Source organism: Tyto alba, unplaced genomic scaffold (genome assembly GCF_018691265.1).
Source record: "Tyto alba isolate M040663 unplaced genomic scaffold, T.alba_DEE_v4.0 Super-Scaffold_6, whole genome shotgun sequence".
NCBI classification, from domain to species: domain Eukaryota; kingdom Metazoa; phylum Chordata; class Aves; order Strigiformes; family Tytonidae; genus Tyto; species Tyto alba.
Genome location: NW_024881327.1, coordinates 37,122,515 through 37,146,557, shown reverse-complemented (window position 1 = coordinate 37,146,557; position 24,043 = coordinate 37,122,515). Strand labels below are relative to the sequence as shown.

The 24,043-nt window shown below is 37.5% G+C and overlaps 1 protein-coding gene across 7 annotated transcripts in view; it reads right to left on the bottom strand.

Annotated features, from left to right (window-relative positions):
• The window catches only part of KCNIP4 (potassium voltage-gated channel interacting protein 4), a 431,748-nt gene that overhangs the window by 229,381 nt on the left and 178,324 nt on the right, over positions 1-24,043 (bottom strand). Inside the window, exon 1 of one of the 7 annotated variants that reach the window (XM_032984395.2) lies at positions 8,342-8,362. The exons of the other annotated variants lie outside the window; for them this stretch is intronic. The gene's annotated coding sequence lies outside the window, so the exon portion shown is untranslated. Of the gene's footprint in view, positions 1-8,341; positions 8,363-24,043 lie in introns of those variants that run through there. 7 annotated transcript variants of the gene reach the window in all.

The window sequence follows — 24,043 nt, the reverse complement described above, 5'->3', positions numbered from 1 at the left end:
GACAGAAGACGACTTTTACTTTATAGAGTAACACATGACTATGAGGTTAAGATTAAAAAGTGTCCAAAATTCTCTGAAATTTGTCATCTTAGAGTTTCTTCATAAGGAGTCTCAACTGTAATGGCTTAATCAACTGCTGAAGCTCACAAACTCTTTAAAATCATATGTGTGAAAAATGTTCTGGCTGAAATGGCATAGGATGCTCCAAGACCTGGAGGCTTCTGGTAATCCTGCATCTAAAAATAATCAGGAATGCAAGAGCTCATCTTAGCACTGCCTTAGTTCCAACCTCTTCCCAAAGTGGTATCAAATCTTGATCCAAGCACTGTGAGGAACAAGTGGAAGACATCCCAGAATGAAGGAGCTGAATCCACTGTCTCATTGTTATTAACCATCTCTCCTCATTTTGCACTGCATTAGTTGTGCTAAAGCATTGGAGTTGACAAACTTTAGATTTTTATATTCTGGGAATGAAAAGTGGATATTTTAATAACACACTTTCTGACTTCATAGTAACAGCAGAATCTAAACCTCTTAGTTCATAGATCTCTACTGATGTTGAATGTGAGAAAGCAAAGCCTGGAAGCACTTAGAAAAAACAGGAGGATAAACTTTTGAACTCATGTGCACAGTCGGTAGCTATGATGAGTTCTGATTTGAATCCCACATGCTGTTGGAACACCTCCTGGCAAATGCATAATATTAATCCATAAAATGTATATAACTAATAAAGAAACCTCTGCATTTTGCCATGAAAAAAACATTCCCTAAAACTGACCCATTACTACATACACAGTGAGACCAGTGAGCTGGGACATGTCCCACCTGCCAGGCCTGTACTGCTTTTGATGTGCAGAGGTGCAGTAATTTCCATGGCAATGAGAACCCCTTGGACTTTTGCACAGAACTTCCCACTGCACAGTCACATGCGGCCTGGTGAGGACCTGCTGCCAAAAAACTGACCCGAGCATCTGGTGGCCATATATCCAGATGTCAGTTTGACAGGAGCTACATCTTTAAGTGCGCTGCTCAATGCTTAAGAGATTCCAACAAATGGCTGTATCCTTCTTTTTCTATTCATGCTAAAACTTTCAGATCATCCATGGTACTCTGTAAAGTCTGGGAGCTCCAAACATGTCCCAGATTTGTGAAACTGTATTCAGGAAAAGATGTACCCCTTAAGCCATGGAGTAAATAGATCCTGTGACAATGCATTCAACTCAGAGAAAGACAAGACCATTCTATATGGATCTGGTCATCATACTTCACTTAATATGATGGCACTGCTTGCCATGAGGAGCATTCATAACCACTACAAAAGTAGACCATTTAAACAGAATGCATATTTATTCTGTAGGTTCAAATCAAAGTGGAGAAGATATTTCTGAAACTGAAGCTAGCGAAAAAATAAGATTTGCTTTTCCCACCCCAGGCACTTATTTGAAAACCTCTAGTGTTTGTATGTGAGAGAGCAAGATGCTGAAATGTGGCAGAAGAAAATTCCAAGGCAGAAAGACTGTGATGTATTTCTCTGTGTACTATCAGAGAGGTCAAATGGAATCTGATTGAAAGTTTCACCTCTCTTACTTGGATTGCAGTCAACAGAAGTAAAGAGAAAAGGAATATTCCTTTGGGGTTTAAGTACTAAGAAAAGGAGGAAAATTATTTGTCCCAGAAATGAGACACTCTAAATACTGCCATTTACCTTCCTGTTGATATGCAAAATCGTTTTTATCTTTAATCTGAAGCTAACGGAATAAAAGAACTGGAAAGAGGGCAGGCCCACTACAGCTCTTGTCAGACTTCTCTGTTACTCAGTTAAGAAAATAGGAAGTTAAAAAGGATTCTATCACCACACCCACTCAGGCTATCATCATGTGGGAAAGTGCAATATTTTAAGTCTTAAAAGCCATTATTTCCTCCACACACTCTCTGTGAAGATGAAAAGATGAAATACAATGTTCACGTGTGGAAGAAACTGAGGAGTGGTGCATGGAAGAAGCTGTGGGATGCTTGCATTAAACAAGAAGGTATTTAAATTAAATACTGTATGTAGCCAAAGGAGAAAAATATATTGAAATGACAAGAAAGGAAAAAAAGTTCAGTTATAAGGATACTATGAGAATAGGTTGAACTGAAGGGTGGGTGAGAAACAGAATGTTTGTACACCAAAAAGAAACCGGCTGAAGAGATCTGAGTAAGAGATTTAACTTTTCCTTATTTTCTCTGTCTTTCCTTTTTCCCTCCTCACCGGGGATCTTTTCCTTAAATTCTCACTATGTAAATATATTTAAATTTACACAAATGAGCATTTATTTACATCTCAGCTTTGCATGTCTACTGCTTTTGTGCCTCAGAAACCTTGGCAGAGGTACCTCCATTCTCCTGTTATAATCTATGGAATATACACAGCTACTTAAATCATGTCTGACAGCTTCAGTTAATGTGGGCAGGTATATTTTACACTATGAAATGCACTTCATCCGTAACAATTAAAGTATACTGCACAAGTTACATGAGAAAGAGAGACGAAGAGAGTGTAAAGAGTTAAAGCTTCCATGGTAACCTTGGCAGTGAGGATGCAATTGGCTTGCTTCGTCCACGTCTTGATTCCATGCCAACAAATCATGAACTGTCCATCATTTCACACATCTATTTTTAGAGCATCCTCAGCTGCTTCCAATAAAATGATAAATGATACATGTTCACAGAGGGCTAATTCTGGTCACAGAAAGGGCTGTTTCCATCTGAAATGCAAGCTGGAGCTTTGGAGCAAAACAATGTGACAAAGGTACTGACCTTCAGTAAAAGAAGATTAGGGGTTTTGGTCAAAATGCCCTTTGCTTTTCTTAGCAGCAACCTGTTCCAAACTAAAGGCAAACAAAATCTATGCCAAATACAAAAAAATATGCTGTTAGCTATCAAGGGAATTTTTCCAAAAGGCTAGTATATCTGCAGAGTCATTCTCAAGTGAGAGACATTTAGGTGCTGCCTCATTTATACTGGAGTAGCTCCTCTTTTGTGCTTTCAACAGGAAGACATGTTAAACATGTTTAAATAATGATATATGAACACCGCAAACACAGAATCTTTAATAATGCATTTCTCTGGGAGACAGCTCTATTCATACAGGATGCCCAAACAATGAAGAGAAATTGCTTATGTTGTACCAGTGACTCATTGCAGTGTCTGCACTACAACAAAAAGGCAAAATATATATAGACAAATTGGGGAGAGACATTTTGTGAAAGGAGAAACATGAAAATTAAGTGCTTCAGTGGTCAGATCTACACCAGCAGAAGTCATATCGTACTGTGGCACAGAAACTCAACACAAAACTTTCCACCTAAAGTGCCCTCAGTGCTTACAGATGATAATGCCTTAAAAAAGTAAGACAATATATATGCCTTTGTCAGCACTCTTCATAATTCTGCTTCTCTCTTTGTTTGACCTTTATCACATTTCTACTTTGAATGGTCTGCACTTAGTTTGCCTTGCTCCAGCATCACTTACTAGATTTACAAAATATATCTCCTAGACTTCCAAGCCACTTTTGTAAACAAAATCAGCTTTCTTTATTACTTCATAATATATCCTGAAGATACAGAACTCCATCATTTCTAAGCACAGAAAATTAACTCAGTATTTTACAGGTTACAGATACTGATCAGCAATTAATTTTGAACTACCGTTCATTCCCATTAACTTTATATAATTTAAAATATGGACCGAAAGGTTTTTCTTAAAACTGTAATCAGTCCCAAAACTACTAAAATTTCACTCTCAATTTAAAGTTTTTTTTTTAATGGAGTTAATTCTCTTTTAGCTTTCAAACATCTATGTATATATACCAATGCACTTCTTACTACACCCAGGATAGCAAACTGCAGTTTTCAGATGGTTTTTCTGACAGACAGAATATGTTCTGAAAAATCATAACAGTAACACTATTTCAATTCCTCTAATTCATTTGCTAATCTGCCTGTTTATGTGACAGCAGAGAGCTTGTTGATACAAATAGGTAAATTCCTATTTTAATGCATTATGTTTGCTTTAGAAGTAGCAAAAAGCTTGGTTTTTAATATATCCTTTTTAATATATTCCTTGAATGAAAGAAAACAATATTAATAATTGAGGTATTATATACTTTTTAAATTACAGGGGTTTTTTTTTTACAAAAGGATAGATGAAACTCTGCAGGACTGATTTTGTCTGCAGTGCCAAACAAAACTTTAGAAGTGTTGCTTCCTCAATGCCACGCTCCTTGTCTTATTCTAAAAAAGAGTCTCTTCAGCTATGAACAGGGCTCATTTTAATATTTAAGGAAATACTTATTCTTGTTTCCATGCTACTGGGAAGCACTGGAATTAGACATGCTAAAGACATTTCATAAGAATGGTTCACTTGAAGCTATCTTAAGAGATGTTGCATGTACTTAGAAATGAAAATAATTCATAAACTTCTCATTAAGTGTTTAAAATCAAATTTAAAACCCCCCACCAATTCCACAAAAAAAAATCTCAGAGAATGCCTTTCAAAAACTAGCCAGTTTTATAAAATCACTTTTGTTACAAAGCTGATGATGTGTGTTCAAATGCAATATTCTGTTAGTTCATAAATGAGTAGAACTATGTGAAATTACTTTTCTCTCAGTCATTCCACATAATATTTTGGCACCAGTAAGAATTAATTTTGAAAGCTCATTAAAAAGTTTGCATTTTTTCAGTCATGTAAAGCCACTCAGGCCCTTAGTATTAAGCTGATATAACAGCATAGCAAAATAATCATCGTGATCATTAGTAAAAACAAGGACAGATGCTCTTTTCTTTCTTCTACTGATAAATACAAGGTTTATACGTCAGAAGGTCACCTCCACTGGGGAAACTGTAGAACGTAGATAGGCACAAAAGGGGTATCTCCTGGGAAATACCATGGCATGAGGCAGAAAAAAAGTGTACCCCGGTAAGTACTCGTTATGTGTGTTGAATTACAGTGAGTGGATGCTTTAATCCCACATCTTCCTTCACAAAACTTTAGTTACCTATTCTTACTGTCAGTGTCAAAGCTATAAAGGGAAACAAGTCTACCCTCAGCAAGTCTGGCAATGGCACCAAGCTGTGTGGTGTGGTCGACACTGGAGGTCAGGGATGCCATCCAGAGGGACCTTGAAAGTCTTGAGAGGTGGGCCCGTGTGAACCTCATGAAGTTCAACAAGGCCAAGTGCAAGGTCCTGCAGACGGATCGGGGCAATCCCAAGCACAAATCCAGGCTGGGCAATGAGTGGTTTGAGAGCAGCCTTGCGGAGGAGGTCTTGGGGTTGTTGGTTGATGAGAAGCAAAACATAACCGAGCAAAGTGTGCTCACAGCCCAGAATGCCAACTGTACCCTGGGCTGCATCAAGAGAAGTGCGACCAGCATGTCAAGGGAGGTGATTCTATCCCTCTGCTCCACTCTCCTGAGACCCCCACCTGGAGTGTTGCATCTAGCTCTGGGGCCCCCAACATCAGAAGGGCATGGACCTGTTGAAGTGAGTCCAGAGGAGGGCCACAAAGGTGATCAGAGGGCTGAAGCACCTCCCCTATGAAGACAGGCTGAGAGACTTGGGTTTGTTCAGCCTGGAGAAATCTCTGGGGAGACCTCCTAGCAGCCTTCCAGTACCTAACGGGGGCCTACAAGAAAGCCAGAGAGGGACTTTTTACAAGGGCATGTAGTGATAGGACGAGGGGCAATGGCTTTAAATTGAGTGTAGATTCAGATTAGATGTCAAGAAGTTCTTCACTGTGAGGGCGGTGAGGCACTGGCACAGGGTGCCCAGAGCAGCTGTGGCTGCCCCCTCCCTGGAAGGGTTCAAGGCCAGGTTGGACGGGGCTGGGAGCAACCTGCTCTAGTGGAAGGTGTCCCTGCCCATGGCGGGGGGGTTGGAACTAGATGATCTTTAAGGTCACTTCCAACCCAAACCATTCTACAGTTCTATAAAAACTTTTTGCTATTGTTTTATCTGCTATTCTTTTTTCATTCAATACAAATAAAACCATTCGTGTTTTTTTAAAAAAATTATAACAGCTTAGATGCATACTGGCCTTTCTGTCAGCACTGCTTATTTTGTGTGCCACTCCACAGCATTCTGTGAAAATACTAATGTACAATTGATGGAAGTGTTCATTTATGCATTATTGATACAGCACATATGTATAATTTAAATTCACAGGCAGTAATTCTTTGCTCCTCAAAACAGCTAGATTTATTAACAGAATAAGTTTCTGCTCCATGTGAACAAGAGTGGTAAAATAAGGCTTTTAGAAACATATTTTCTTGAAAAAAATGGATAAACACAACCCTATTGATGCTATAATTAATAATCTGGAATATTTGCATAAACGTGAGCAAAGATGGATGACTTCAAACAATGGTCACTAATCAAGAGACTGAAAGAAACAAAGGACTAATAACACCTTATAAACCAAGACAGGCATATTAGCATATTGTATCTCATATCATTGTGGTAATGTCAGAAAGACAAATAATCCTGATTACACCTGAAGCGATACTGTAACTAATGCAATCAGTCACAGCAAGGGACTTCTGTTTGCTGTTCATCTCTTACTTAAACTCTGATTTTTAAAGTAGGTCTGTTGCTGAAATGTATGTATGTATGAAAATGAATAAAATTTGTTGCAATAATATGCAAGCTGAAGGATCTCTCTGCAAATGAATTATTAGTTGCCATTTCCTAGAAGTAACTAATCATTATGCAGACTTCAGTCTAAGTCATGTCGTTGAAAGAGAATGGCAGATCATTAGAAAAGTCTATTTTTCTGATTTCTTGCCAGAAAAAATGTTTGCTTTTTATGTAACAATAAAATCTCTGACGAACATTTGTGAGATTTTTTTGAATTAGATAAAATCTGAAAAGTTACTCACAAAGATGTAACAAAGTCATTTAACTACAGGTAACACTGCTTGGTACTAACTAATGTGTTGCAACTATTCTGAGTTACATGCTTTGGGACACATGTTGTATTATAAGCAGAGAGGCACAGGTGATATTTAAATATTCTGGTAACTTTTCTTTACATAAGCCTCTGAAAAGCAGTGGTCCCACTTTTCAGGGACTTCTCAAAACTAAGGCTCTGCATTCTTTTATATGATATGGGCTACTTGAAAATGTTACCAGGGGTTGAGAAATTATTACCAGATTTTCTACTGGGGATGAGACCTATGAGGTGATGGACATACTCTTATTCATAACTTAACCCTGAATTTAGTAAAGAGCGCTGTCACCACATTTCCCATGCACAAATGGAAGGGCAGTCCATCAATGAATAATGTCATCTACTGTTCTTAACAACAATCTACAATAGTCTAGTGCCTTCTGAGCATGATTCTGGTACTACTTGAAGGATTAATTCATTTTGTCTCCCAGTAAATTATAAGATCTAATGCTATATCTCATATATATATAAATGGGGGAGGGGGGGGAGAAAGAGGGAGGGGGAAATCGGAAAAAATGAGATCAGCATTCAAAAATGTCCTTTTTCTCCAGATCTCTCAGTTTTTCAGTGCCCATTCAGGATACCTAAGTACCTTGACGCTGTCTCTGTACATTTATACAATTGTCCTGGGAATTTGGCTAGGCACTGGAAATCACTGTAACTTTCATGCTGGTCTGCATGCAGTAAAACCAAACAAAAGTGCGTATGTTAATCGCTGTTTGCTGCTCAGAATAGAAGGTGGGGGTGTCTGTTGCTTAGGCTTTTTAGACTGTGCTTTGACCAGACCCCTTGCCCTGTGTACTGACAGCACTCCTCTTTTTCCTTGTTGAGGAGAGAACAGGATGGTAGGGTTTTTTTACAGCAAAGTGGTCTTGCAATAATCACAGACTGTATCTTTTCTTACAGATACATAGAAGTGAAAAAGACAAGTAAGGCTCGTAAGGTAAATCCTACTTAGAAATCTGGCAAAAACATGTGCCCAGAACACGACAATAAGAAAGGAAGCCTTCAAGGACACTGTTTATTGCATCTTGGGCAATCTCAGTATTGAAACTTAAGGCTGCTCTGATTTCTTCCAATTTCTTCAAAACATTCTCTATCAAACAGATTGACCTGTGCTGCATATTTAAGTAGGTAGGTAAATATTATTTATAAGAGAAATCTAGTTCTTCAATTCTTTGTACTATTATCTGTTGTTAGAAAGATGTCTTTTTTTTTTAAATGAAAATTTTTAGAGTAGGTTAAACACTGACACATGCCAATAATCAAATATGAAATAACAAATTATTTATTTTCTAAGTGATAATGTCTTAATTTCATACTGTTTCACTATGTAGAAAAAAAATTACCTTTATTTAAAGTTGAATGATGAGCGACAGATTCAAGTTTCAAACTCAGTTGTTCCTTTTATAAGACTCCTAGCTCCAAATTCAGTGAGAAGCCCTTGGAAGGCAACACAGCATAATTGTGTTTTTTGGAGGCCAGAGAAAAAGAGCTGTATTTTGTGGGCGCTCAGTGACAAACACTCCCAGAATGACGCCACAGGCTTATAACCTTGATGTGAGTGGAGATTTGCACTGCAAGTTCTGCCTGGAAAGTACAGAAATAAAAACTGCTCCCATTTCAGTTCTTGGTTTACCTGTCCATATCCATGAAAAGAAAAAAAGGAAAATAAAAGAAAGATAAAGAAATAAAACAATATAGTTAATACAGAGGGAGCATAAGAAACTCCTGTCTGGAAGCCCCAGAAATGCTCATTTGCTTCTGAAAGCCAGACGTTACACAGTTGTTAAACTGTTCAGCAAGAAACTGGAGACAGGAGTTTAACTCAGTGCATCACTATGGTTTCCTTACACCAACTCTGACTAGGGAAAAATGAAATGTATACAGCAGCTCCATCATATATCTGACAACAGTGACTATCAGTGGCATCTGGGACATTTGTAGTGGTTTTGAGTAATACAGGCTCTCACTGAGTATGCTTACAGAAAGCAACAACCAATCTGACTTTAAATCAAAGGAATTGTTAGGACATGGGGTAATGGCTTTAAAATGAAGGAGGGTAGATTTAGATTAGATGTAAGGAAGAAGTTCTTCACTGTGAGGGTGGTGAGGCACTGGCACAGGGTGCCCAGAGCAGCTGTGGCTGCCCCCTCCCTGGAAGGGTTCAAGGCCAGGTTGGACGGGGCTGGGAGCAACCTGGTCTGGTGGAAGGTGTCCCTGCCCATGGCAGGGGGGTTGGGACTAGGTGATCTTTAAGGTCCCTTCCAACCCAAAGCATTATCCGATTCTATGATTATTTGGCTGATGGACTCAGAAAACAGAGTTACCTCTAGATCAGCTTAAGTATCAGAATTCATACAGAGGATGATCACAACTAAGAAGAAATCACCTCTCTCTCAAGTATTCCTGTTCACTCTGTGCATTTCAGTGTGAGAGCGTGCAATTACCCAAGCTGCTAGCAGTCCCGGGGCTCTCTGCACGCTTGTTAGCACCAGCATTTGGAAATGCAGGGACCCAAGCAAAAAGCTGATCCTTTCCTCACTCTTAGATCAAATAGTTGAAGGAAATTAGGAATCATGTGCCCTGCTTCCTCTTTACTTTCTCCATAGATATAGTTATCACTGTCTCTTGACAGGAAAAAAAAAAAATATGTAGGGCTGCATCTCCTGCTGCTCCCTATTACTGTCCATATTGAAGGAAGGAGGCAGCACTTCAGCTCAGCATCCTGTTTCTTCACGTCTGCGTGGCTTGCACTGTGCTGGGTAAAGAAAGACTGACACTGTTCCCTTCCACTACTCATTTCACAATTCCTCTAGAAACAAACACAGTAGAGAAATATGGTTTTCCTTCTCAATAATGTAATTATAAAACTCTCTTCTTCACATACAGTAAGTGAAGTTCAAAAGACGGCAAAGCCTTAGCTCTCCTCCCCAACACTGAAATAATCTGTTTAAACAAGAAAAATGTCTGTACCCACTATTTTGGGAGTAGGAAGGAAAACTCTTTTGAGAAAAGTCATGATAATGAATCCATCCCTGCTTCAAATCAGTTTTATTCTTCAGTCTTCAATCATTTCTATGTTTCACCTTTGTTCTCTCTTCAGTTATTGGCACTCTTTACTTTCTTCACTCCCAGGCCACATCAAAAGTCTAGGAAACTCTGGGAAGCTAAAGGTTTATTGGTTTAATAAACATTAATTAACAAACTGTAGTGGGGGTGATTGTGTTATGAGAAGATGGATATGCACTTTTTTCCTCCTCCAATACTCATCTGGTGCTTTGGTTTGGACTCAGTTGGAGAGAGATAATTTTATTTTTACTATGTTAAACTGAGCAACACTGTAGAGAAGAAAGAGCAAAAAGGCAGTTGATAAGCAAGGAGTTATAACACTACCTTCAAACTCTTCTCTCTGCCATTTGTATTTCAGCTAACTTTGTCCATAAAACATAGATAGCAGTTATTTTTCTTTTAGAATCCCTCAGAATTTCAGCCATGATCTTCCTTTCTCTGAAGTGCTCTTCTCAGTCAAAAGTTGTTTCGCTTTCCTTCTACAATGACAGGGACTGTTTTAAACCAGGAAATTCAGGCTGAGAACATTGTAAGCAACCTTGTAACTATTCATCAGGGACCAATGAAGAACTGTAATGGGAAAAATAATAGCACAGTAATCTTCCCAATTTACATGTAATAGTAGAAATAAACTTCTTACCCAGTTTGATATATTTCATAGATTTAGAGAGCAGTCCCTTAAATCCTATTCTGCAAGAGAAACTTTCCAATAGAGGGTAGAAAATGTTCAAGTAACACCTGAGATAGTTAAGACACTGCTGTACTCTTGCAGATCTGATAACTTATTTTTGTTTTCTGACTTGTTCAAATTGTCAGAAGCTGCTCTAGATTTTATTAGCTTTTTGTGGATTAATTATTCCTAATTATCTCATAAGTACTTAGCATTTAGGTTTTGACTGAAACCTACAACATTTATTGAGTTAGCAATGCATGTGATATGCATTTAGATATTTTTTGCTTACAAGTTGAATCTTAAGGTTGACAGTCATGCAAGAATAAATCTCTTCAGAGCCATTCCCAACCTATGTGATCTATGCCATATGCAAGATTAAGCATATACACAGAAATAATACAAAAGTCAGAATTTCAAAATGAAATTGAATTACTAAAAGCAAAATATACAGGGTAAGATGATGGTAAGCACCGTAAGTACCACAGTAATAAAAGTGTATGAACTGAATGATATTTCCTTTGAGACAAACCACCTTCTTCATTTTATTTGCATAGGATTCTTAGCTGAGGACAGTAAAGGTGATGAAGCTATGAGGCCTTTTCAAATTTTTAGTGATGATCAGTTAATTAATACTGTACAAGGATTCTCAGAACATTCAAAGTTTGTTTCCAATGATATTTCTGAAGATGAAGGGTTCAGGAGCTATGACAGTATACATCCATTACAGAAAACCTGTAAAAGTAACACTTCTGCAAAAAATAGTGAAAGAAGAAATATTAGAAGTATGTTATTACAGAGCATGCTAGAAGAGTAACTCCCAGGAAAGAAGAAAGTATAAACACTATGAAATGAGAAGCTACCAGATTATCACATAAAAACAAGTACACATCTCCTGCCATCCAAGTCCAAGAAAAATTAACTTGAATTGGTCAGAATAGTTGAAAAAAGGACTTCACTCTTCTTTAAAATCCTATTGTCTTCCATGAGAAGACAGACATCGCAGATTTCCCCTTTGAAAGATCAAGAAAGTTCGGCTTGCTTGTTACAGTAAAACCATGGGTAAAGGTACTAAATCTGGTAACAGTTAGATGAAAATGATAAATACAAGGAAGAGAGACACCCTATTTAAACTGAAGAAGCATCAATGATTAAACTGTCCATGAATAAGTTTTGACAGGAAATCAGAAGATTTTCTTAAAGTTCATGAAGACTCACAGTCTTAGCCACACTGTTTTTGGTTTGTTTTGTTTTGTTTTTTTTTTTTTTCCCTTCAATAGATATGTGCCTGAAGTGCAGTCTTTCTTGCAAGCTTCCTACCTTCGACTGATAGCTATTAAACTAGGTTTTACCCCTTTGGTTCTGTCCAGATTAAATCAATTTATAGCACAGCATGACACAATGATAAAAAGGAACAAGTGGCAACTACTTTGTCTATTTTTGTCTCCTACATGGTTAAACATAATTTAAACACTGAAAAGGGCGTAAAAAGATCTGTGGGAGTTTGAGAAAAAAAAAGAAAATTGAGATAATAAGATCAGGCAAACTGACTCTGTTTAATCTATAATAGTTTGCAAATAAACTTCTTAGAAAAGATTTTTTTTTCTAAATCCCAGGAATGGTTTTTCAATGAAGAGCCAAATAAAGAGGTACTAAACAAGACCTTGCCAAGCTAAAACATAGTGATATCAAAAGAGTAATAAAGAGGATGAAAGCAGCTTGTTGTACATAAATTGCAAAAAGTTTTTTATTTAAAGTACATGGGTTTAATACTGATATGAGTTCACAATTCCTTCATGTGGTAAGAGAATAGTAAATAAATGTAATAATGGTTTAAGTAACATTTCCATTGTCATGCTACTGCAAAGCACAGAAATCTCTTTTCTCCGTGTTAGTAATGGTATCCCTTGTTGGCAAGTACCCAGCAGGACATATGTGAGAGGACCACAAGACCTTTAGGCAGAAGTCTTTGGGGTAGACAGCCATTTCCCATGTAGAAGATGTTTTCAGGAGCTTGTACAAAGATTTTAATGCACTTGACAGATGACTGAAAGGGCATATGAAAAGTCAGATGAATGTACATCTGTTTCCAGAGGTAAAACCTAAACCTCCGGTCAGAAAACTCTTGTTCATATCCATCCTGACAGTTATGGCACTCATACAATTAAGCCAGAAAGAGACACACAGGCTTTGAAAATATGGCATTACATATACATTCTACTTTGTGGTATTTGTGTTATAAAACTGAGAAATGGAAGACCTAGTTGTTTGTTGTTTTTTTTTTTTTTCTCAGACAGCAGAAGCATGAGTATATGTATGGATAGAAATGGTTATCTGAGGTGATGATGGGAAACATTTAAAAATTGCAATAGACCTGTAATCTCAATTTTTCCCTTGCTCTTCTGTTGGGATCTTCCCTCTTGTGAAGAGATCCAAAGCCACACTTTGTCAGAAAGTTTCAATGAGAAGCTTTTACTAATGTGATTTGTGGCAATGATGGTAGACTGTATGGGGCTAACTCTCTGACTTGTTTTTCTTTACCAAATCACACATACACACAAAAACTTCAAAATCCATTTAAAATGTTTTCCTGATAATTGTCCCGTGCATGTTGCTAGACCCAGTTTTGCTTTCGTGACAGTGCTTTTACGAATCTAGGTCTTACTGTTAGTTAACTTTTTGACATAGGCATCAAGAGGACATTCCTCTCACAATAAAGCTGTGGTGATTTTGGGTATTTTCTATTGACAAGTAAGAACTGCTTTTATTTTCAGCCCTTAAGACATTGTTCACTTGAGATAAAAATCACAGGGCAAGTCAAATTTTGATAGGGAGCATGTCGTGAGTTGCTGTTGACAGTGTGTCACAAAAACATCTCCACTCTGTAATTTTTAAGTTTGTTATTTTCCTACTAGCTCCACTGGTAGTTACTGCTTTTAACAACTAAGGCATGGGAGCCTACACAGGTGTGCACTGAATCACAGCAGGGTGTTCAAGCAAAGAGGATTTATGGGTGTTTGCAGAAAGTGGGAGTCATCAGAATCATTTCTTTAAAAGTTTAAGTGTGATGTGCATTATTTTGAGAGGAACTATCACAACAATGTGCAATTCCTACTTTAGTGAGCATGGGGGATGATTTAATCAAAGAAACAATGGCTATTTTTTATTTAGCTGGGAGTTTTGGCAGTCTTCCTCCTGCCAGCTAAAATTCTGGCTGCTTGCTGAGGCTATCCACCAGGCAATTCCACCAAAAAAAAAAAAAGGAGAAACAGTTTACCTTATCCTGCACAGTGGTGCAGCACTGACATCGGTGCCAGCATCCACCACCCCAATGCCTGTTAGTTCCATGTATTAGAAGGTGTGCAAAGTGGTCCAGAAACCATACCTACCCTCAGTTGCTTCTCCTTCATAGCTGAATTTTTTTGTGGTTGAAACCCTTTGGTAACAAGCTAGGTGTGTGCACCCTCTGCAGGAGCTTTTAACCCTTTCTGCTATATTCCAGCACTGAATCCCCCACTGATGCTACAGAAACAGGAGGTTTAGCTCCCCACATTTGAAAGTTCCACTTTCTGCATGCTAGGCATACATATTATAAGACCCCTTCAGCACTGAGTACACATCTCAGCATCTAGTACAAAATGCACTTGGTACAATAGCCCCAAATATAGACTCCCTGCCCCTTTTTTAAAGCTACTTTTGAACTCAAAATCTGATCTCTAGCCCAAAATAATGAGACACATAGTGTACCACTTCCCTTTTTTTAATTCCTCAATTATTGCTTTGAATGGCAATATTTCTGGTAGTTCACATGCAGAAGGAAAAAGCACATGCCAATAAGCCAGATTTTCAGGCAATACAAATAAGAAGTCCAATAGGTCAACTGTTAAACAAGAGTCAAGTTCTCCTGTGATACTCTCATTCAAAATGCAGTGATTTAGAACTAGAGCTTCTTCCCATTTTTCTTCAGGTATATTTAGACAGATATGTGAATCAATATATTAATGCTCAAAACAATTTCAGAGTATCAAAAGATGCTAACTGATAGTTAAACGCGAGCTTATTTTTCATGTGAAACCATTGTACTATATTCATTGTTGAAATAATGGTAATAATTTTCTTTGTGACATTTTCTTAAGGAATTTTAAACAAAGCCTTCAGTAATTGCTTAGTTATTTCAGACCTGCCTTCCTGGTAATTTTCCACTGTATTAAAAGGCATTTGTTACTGAGAGTGATGGAAAAAATGTACGTGTCTGCTGGATGAAGCTTTTACTTATTTTCAGTCAACATAATTACCTTTTAATAAAACACCTGGTATCTGAACAATAGCCTACTTTTTCTTTATTTGACTACTACTTTCACAGGTTAATATCTGTAGGATATCTATACCCTTCAAATTGTAATTAACAAACAAGAGCAGTCATGCGGGCAAGACTATGTTTTCCGTTTTTTTGAAAAAAAAAATGTTTAACCCTACTAATGATAAAACAATTTTGACTATATGCAGTCTAAGAGGTATTTACTATCCAGATATTGCAGTATTAAACAACAGGTATTATCTACCTAAAGGTCATCTAGATCACTAAATATTATGTGATATAATTTATTCTGTTTATCAAACTGATTTTGTTACTAGATCCAACACTGCAATGAAAAATAATACCCCTTCCATTCTTTCAGTAACCTGAACCCCATGTAGGAATTACAGCGAGGTCAGGCGTGAGACCTCAGAGCATCGGCCGTGACCCCTCAGGACCCCACCAGTGTGAGCTCCAACGAACATAAAGTGGGTCCTCGTACTTTCAGCCACCCATGGCTTCGATAATTCTGTAAATTAAGCCCTGTGGTGTGCTCTGAGGCTTCACAACAGCAGAGGGCTTTTTTTACACATGGCTATTTGTGACCAGCTTTGAAGAGCCACTGCCATGCTTCCACTGATGGAAGATGCCCTGAGCAGCACATCCTCCTCCCTTCTGCCTCCAATACAGACCCAGGCCACACTCACCAGAACACACTCCAGTGTTTCCTGCTTTTCTCTCTGCTTCTCATCTGCTTTTGTGCAATGGAATAACAGAGTCTCCTGATTCCACTGCACAAAGTCCCCCCAAATGGGAGGAGTTTGTAAAGCTGCCACCCTGCCTGCTAGCAGGTATGTGGAGTAGGTGGTGGCTCTGCAAACACCTCCTTCAGCAAGTTTTTAGGTGTCATAAGTATGAACACTATTCTCACACAGGTTTAGGTAAAAGCATATATTCCAGCTCTAACAGCCTAGCTCCAGCTGTTTCAACCTTTTTACATGTCCCTTCAGCATCTTGCTGTGGTCTGGCCCAAAGAAACAACCTTGTCTTCCTCAGTCAGCAGATATGCTCTAGCTGGAACAATGCAGGGAGCAGAATGTCATTTAATTACAGTTATTGAACACTCAAACACTGTTCCTTTGACATATTACTTATTTAGGAATACTATAGCACTTTTTAAAATGAGTTATTTAGGAATATTACAACACAGTTTCAAATGACAAACAGTACTATTACAGCAGGAACATAAAAAAATGGATTCAAATTAATGTCAGACTATTTCTTTTGCTTGGTAATTTAACTGAAAAAAATACAATAATTTTATTTCCAAATAACATATATAGGCTCATTTATTATTTTCCTCATAACTTTGGAGTTACAGATAACTTTGGGTTTTGACATTGTTTAAAAAAATAAACAACATCAAAGAAAAAAAAAAAAAAAAAGACCTAAAGCAACAACGAACAAAGAGGATTTTTTCAGTCAATATGATCAGAAGCAATTATTTACCATGGAGCACATTTATATAATGATGTATGACACTTCTCATATTCAACATCACATTTATGGTATATGCGTTTTTGAGGAGATGCAAAACATATTCCAGAAAAGTTGGTTCCTTACCTCTCAACTTTGTTCTCCACCTGTGACTTCAAATTTCTATTCTATTCTATTCTATTCTATTCTATTCTATTCTATTCTATTCTATTCTATTCTATTCTATTCTATTCTATTCTATTCTATTCTATTCTATTCTATTCTATTCTATTCTATTCTATTCTACTCTTGGGGTCACTCTCTCTTCCTCTAGAATACTTTTTTTTCCTCCTTACTGTTACTTAATATGAACACAAGTTTCCAGGAGCTGCAGTGAAAAGCAAAGTCTGTTTTCCTGCACAGCTGTTCTAAAGATACAGCATCAGACAGTTCATGGTATATGAGCAGCATCAGAGGGGAAAGTAGAGATGAATTTTCACCAAACATCAAAGCATTGCCTAAAGTTGCAAATAGTTTAAGAATTTTAAGAAGAGTATAAAAGTTTAAGAAAAACCCCTTTAAAGTGCTAATTTGCCACAGGTCTAATCAATGATGTAAACTGAATCTACTTGGCGAGTTAAAGACTACATTCAGTGGTTTAAAAAAGATACAGCAAGAAGATTTGAGCTATTCTGGTAAGATACTGAAACAAGGGTGTGTTGTTAAGGTTGGTACAGAAAGAGCACTTCATTGAGCCAACTCCAGTCTGACGGGTTGTTCTCCTATGATGCAGCATTTTATAGGATTAGGGTCTCCAAAGGGTGCTTCCTAGTATTAAAATAACATCTTAGAGTACCTTCTCTCGTTTTAAAATATGCTAACATGTCTATCTTGGTAATCATAAAGGTTCATTCATTTACATTCTGGGCACAGAAACCAGACAAAAAAGCTTTCCTATATATAATTTTCACAGAGAAAAACATGGCCTAATGATTTCAGCACTACCTCTCCCCAGAGAGAGATCTGTGTTCAAATCTTGCTTAACCACAAATACTTCCATGACTCAGGGCACATTGTTTAGGCTGAACTCAAAGTATCAAAATCCCAGTTTAGTTAGGAGATGCTCCTGTTTCCAAAAGCAATTTGATTGCCTGAGCCAGGAGGGACCTGCTGGATTCCTCATTTGGGACTGCAGGGGACCCAGTGGGCTCAGCTGCAGTTTGGAGGGGTGAGAGGAAAGACTCATCCGCTCATAGCTGGGGACAGCATCCAGCAAAGTACCCCGCTTTCACTTGACTTCCCAAAAAAACGGATGGAGGGGGAAGAAAAGGAGGCAGGTTTCTTTTGCACAACAACTGAGTCTATCAAGCAGCCTCTTGAAGGAAGAGGCTAGGAAGAGAAGGTGCTGAAAACCATTAACCATCTCCTGCTGGCAGCTCGTAGCTCCTTTACTATGAGACCCTAACTGCCAGGCTGAGGGTGGGACTCTGGCAGAGCACTCCTCACCTGGCTGTTGAATCGGACGCCAATTTAGAACAGCAAGAGCCACCCTATCAAAGAGCAGAGAGCACGGTGTCCAGAAGAGCCTGGCAGACTGGAGACTTGGGGAGCTGGGTCTCTCTTCACAGTATTACTTACATGTTTTATTCAACAAGTCTTCAGTGATTCTGCAAGCCATATTGTTTTTCATTCAGCATGACTATAAGGCAAACAGTATTATTTGAGTGTATTACAATAACCCTATTAGTGTTAATATAAATATGCAGCAGGAATATGACTCCAGCTGTAGAAAAACACATTTTCAGGAATGTTCTATCCATTAGCTTTGCAATCATTATTTCTCAGTCACTTCATAATTTCAATCTTTCCACTAAGAATGGTTATTAGTTTATATTTATTTCCTAATAAATGCATTTTTACTTCTAAGAGCTTCTTTGCTGCCCTCTTATGCACTTTGCAAGAATAGCAGAGCTGAATGAGAAAAGTTTATTATGTTGGGCAACAAGGTGTTTTAAAATAGTCTGTGCTTTGATTCTAACTACTTCCAATAACAAAAATATTTTTAATAATATAAAAAAATACCCAACCAGAAGTTCCTTAGCTTTTAAAATCATACTGTAAATCAGTATTATATTATATATCAGTAATATATCATTATATATCAGTAATATAATCCTTCTAATATTAACTATTATAAAGTAAAATAGAGTTAGAAAATGAGGAAATAAATAATATGGACAAAAAGATGATCTTTTGGTGGGCCTATTTTGCTATTTTTGTAATACTCTCTTCACATATATATACTAAGATTTGGTGTCAATTTTATTTTTTTTCCTCTTTTTTTAATTTTTTCCACATATTTCTTTCTTAATATGTCTTCCTGCAGTATAACAGATTCGAATAACTTTGTAAATCTTTCCCAGGAAAGACAAAAATTACGGACTTGCCATGTTTTAATGCCATGAAACCCTATACTTGCTAATAGCACAGAGGAAAAAAAAAAAACATTGTAAATACTGGCAAAAAGTGGAAAATCTGTTTTTATCCTAAAATTGAAAAACTTTTCATATGATTCATATCCATTGTTTTCTATATTAACTAGACATTATTATTAATTTGCCATAACCTGAAGCCTTAAACTAACTTTTCATAGAATAAAAGCTAAAATTACTTATTTTAACATAAAACATTCCTTGCTTTCTTTCAAATATTCACTTCAGATGACAGTCCAAAGATCAACAGGAGAGGGAACAGAAAGGAAAATTCATATTTTCTTTTTCCTCATACCTCTTTCTGGTCTTATGACCAATTGTATACTTTCTGTCCAAATCATTTATAACTCTAACCTCTTCTAAAAACAGTCTTTAGTTACAGTTTGACTTGTTGCTTCTGAGGCATCTTAAACTGCCCATCATACTTCATGTATTGCAGGCAGAGGGAGATACCAAGGCAGATTTGTACAAATGCAAATATCGCCTTAAACAGGGACAGCAATTAAGCCATTGCAATCCAATTGTCCAAAGGCCTTATCTCTGGCACCCTGACTGCTGAGGAAATTACCCTTGAGGAAATTACCAGAGAGTGAAACAGTGGAGATAGAATTCTTTATTCTTAAATTATGCTGTCAAGCTATCTATCTCCCTGCAGGCAGAAAAACAGAAAAAGCAAGCACTGAATAGCAAAGTCAAGATCATGGAGCGACCCATGCTCCAAATACCTCCTTTTGAGGTTTAGACAGAGAAAGCAGCAGCTGATGCACTAGCCTGAAGCCCACTTCTTGAATTGCTCCAGGCTAACTCCTGGGACACAAAACACAATGGCAGGTCTAGTCCATGTTTTCCCCCAAACAGAAAACAAATGTATCCCAATACAAAGTTTAACTTCCTTATCCTCCCTTTCCACAGATACTATATTGCAGTATAAGGAATTTCTAACACAGAAAAATAAGATTCATCACTTGCAAGTGTATTTTTGCACCTGAAATTTGTTTTTATTAAGAAAATACATGCTATGCAGTTTAAAACTAAGATACAAAAAGTAATTCAGGGATGTTTAATGAAGCTATGGAATACTCTTAATTAAGAACAAATATTGCCCAAAATATCAGATCTTTCAGAATACTATGTATTTTTGAAAGAAGTGTTTTATTCAATTCATAGCTGTATATCCAAAATGCTGATACAATGATATATGATCATACCCTTTCTGAGAAGATTTCAAAATTCATTTTCAAAAACCTAAAAACTTCTTGTTAGCAGTGCATTTATATTGACGCTGACTTTCTGTTTGGTGGCATAGGTACTATAGGATGCTAGGTAAGTGCACTATGAGTAATTCTGGATTCTGGATTCTGGATTCGACTTACACGTTTTGCTTGAATGACTTTGAATCAAGTAAGCATTGTGTATCAGCCAAAAGAAATCCACTTTGCATGGTAGAATTTGTCTTTTGAAAAGTTAAACAGTGATACACTAGAAGGTTAGAGAAACAAAGGGAAGAACTGTGTTTATACAATCAAAAAGATGGGAAAGGATGGGCCTTACTGACACGTCAGTAAGTCTATTACCATGGGATAAGCAGACTTCAATCTGGATCAGGATATGAAACACTAAAGAACTGACTGCTCTGAGAAGAGAAGCTAAAGCACACCTGTGAGGAGCATCAGCTGTGGAGGAAAGTCTATTTCTTAGAGGGAATACAAATGAAGAATTTCACAGGTGAGTTGCCTCAAATGTTACTGGTTTCCTTCATTATTTGAATGATTAATAGGAGATTGATTTTTATCCCCTATCTTTGTAGATAGAATTTTTCACCGGAACATAATGGATCTCTGTCACACTGATAGAAAAAAAAAAAAAAAGTCCTTCAAGGAAGAGTTGTGTGGAATTAAAGTTTTTAAGATGAAAACGGTAAGACAGTAAGTATGACGTGGCCATCTTGCTGGAATTCTAGCAAAATTCCTGGAGATCCTAGTTAAAGCTTTCCTAAACAAAGAAAGTAAAAGTGGCAGTCTTAAGAGCACTTCCTTGGGGCCCAACAGAAACCCAGAAAATGTATGTTAGTTATATATTTAAGTCTAAACAGAGTTGACTGTCTTTCTCTGCCTTTCTACTATCTAATCAATGTTTGTTAGGATTTTATGCTTTTGCTATTCAGTCAAAAAATTAAGAAAGATGTAACAAAAACTTGAAGTGATAGGTGTAATGTATTTATTTTATCATTTACTAATTTTTATGAACCTCGGTGCAATTTATGATGCTTATAATTAATCAAAGCTTTAGTTATATTTTTGGTGACACTAAGAGCAAAATCATAAAGATTCAAGAAGCTATAAATTTCAGAGAGTATAGTAGCTATGCTATAATAATGTAGTTTATGTTGTATTCATTTAAAGTAAATAAATTTAAAGTTCTTAATTAAAATAGAGAAACTATTAAATAAACTGGAAAATAACAAAAGTAAATGGATTATATCTTTAATGTTACATGATGGATTAAATCCATTGTTTTAAAATCACATTAGAGAGGATGTGAAAATTATGTTCCCTTTTCCAGGCTTTAATATCACTCATTTAAACACTTTAATTAAAATGCAAATTCATCTATAGAGCAGATGTAAAGACAAAAGCTTTGGTGAATATAGAATATCTGAGAAATCATTAGCCAACATCATAGCACATTAGATTACTGCTATTGCTTGGAAATATAATGTTCACCATGATGAAAAGATTATAAATTAAATCAGATGGCTGTACCACCTAGTGTTTTAATTTCCGCAAACTTCACTCTGAAACACCTTCTTCTCTGAATAATAACTTTCATCATCATCAAAGGACTATTAAATCCCTCACTTAAAACACTGACTCTTCTTTGTATGATTTTTCACCAAAATAGTCTTTCTTATGTCATGTTCTGTCATCTGGCAAGCAGTGTAATGTAATGCAGTTGATGCGTCATATATATAAATATGCTTATATAAATAAAATAATGGCAGAAAAGTAAAACAATACTTCCTGGGAATGTGAGGGCTCAGCAAAGGGACAAAGTGATGGACTCAGGGATGCATTACCTTCCAACAGATTTCATTAACTAAATAGTTTGTATCCATGAATAAGAGGAATACGAACCAAATAGATGCATGATAGCTCTGTACAGATGTGCAGACAGATCAGTACCCACTGCTACCCACAGCTGCCAAAGCAACCAAAGCTGTGTTTGTGCTGCTCAGACTGCGCTCCCCAGCTGACAAGGTGCTGAGATGCTTACAGTGACTGGCACTTTGACACCGTGCTTTGTTTGGTTCTCTAAAGAGGCACCTTAAATAGTAGTTAGATATGAATATTCCGGTGCTTTTCTCCATATTCATGAAGACAAGGTAACTAGGTGACATGGCTGTGCTGCCCTGGATGTCATCAAAGCGACACCTCCCATCTCTTGCCCACCCATCTGTATCTGCCCACCACTACATCACTCTCGTTTGTGCGAGCACGACTGCTTGGGAGCTGCAGTCAACCAAGCTGTGAACTGATCTGGCTTAAAATACAAACCGCTGTTTTGGGAAAAAGCAAGGGGACAGCAAAGGCTGGAAGTCAAGGTGTGTTTCCCAAGGCACCTGAGTCTGTTTAATAGTCCTCCCCATGGAGGGGCACAAGGCCTGCACCTCCTCCGGTCTGTGGAACACCCCGTGCTACTCATTTTGGCTTTGAAGCTCCATGCAGTAACAAGTGTAGCCAGACTTTCCAGGTTATCTGCAAAGCTTAGGCGCTTTGCTTTGCAAGTCTATATTAATGCAATATTAAAGCCTGTAATAACTTTACTAAATATGTGACCATGAGCACTGGCATGATTTTTTAGTGTTTAAGTCATGATGAATGCTGAACTGCATTTAGTTCCTATTATCAAACTCTTGAGTGCTCAGTAATTCACAGCATCCTTTAGAGCTTAGAAGTGCAACATAACACATGGTCTGGTGTAGGAAAACACAGTCACATGTTAGATCCCACACATGGGATGTGCAATTTAAGTGTAAATGCCAAGATCCCCTGGGTTTCCTCCCATGAATGAGCATGCCAATCCCAATTAAACCCACAGTGTTTATTTAGAAAGTTAGAATCTTAATTTCTGAGGGCAGTATAAGATGTGAGCCACGTTCTTTAAATACAGACAACTGCAGTACAAATTCCCTTACATTACTTTTCCAGACTTAAAAGTGATAGGTGAAAATACATCTTAAGGAAGTGGTCCTCGTTTTCATGGCCTGCTCTCTCTTTACTGACAAGGGCAAACCATGGCATCATTTGTGACAACATTAGCTGTGTAATGTGGTAAGATTTCAAAGGCTTCTCTTTAGTCATATTTTATACAGCTATTGCCTAATAAAATAATTGATACATTACTGACATGAGCTGGATGGAAGGAGACTATATGCTTATAATCAATTTTAGAGTAAAATCAATTCCTTAATTCATCAGCCTACGTTGTTATCCCCACTATGATCTAAACACAACTGTCACCCCCACACAATGTTGAATTATCATAAACCAACATACCATCACCCTTTTACTCCTAAAGCTGTACTGGTGTACCTTTTGATTCCCCACCTTCCCGTCCTGGATCCCTTCCCAGCCTTTCCTCCTCCCTGTCCACTCTGCTGGCACAACAGTTCATGCAGCTGGATGGCTCGGGGACAGTCCAGCTGAAAAACAGGTTTTATTCCTTTCTTATTTTTCAGAGGCATTGATTGTCTGATCTAGATCACCATGTGTGCTGCATGATCATCACTTTGCATGTGGTTGTGCAACAGAGTACAAGAGCAGAAAATCTGGGGGCTTGCTGTTGTTGGAGAAATTGAAAAGCTTTGTCTAAAATTCCCTTAGTTTTTTGGATTTCACCCCTTCAGTTCTATAGCAGCCTGGGCTGCTGGGTACATATTCCCTCCCATCTTCTGTGCAGCAACAGTGGCTGCCATCACTGCGTTATGAAGCAGAACAGAGGAGCGATTCAGTCAAAAAAATAATGGCTGTGCAAAAGAGCTGCA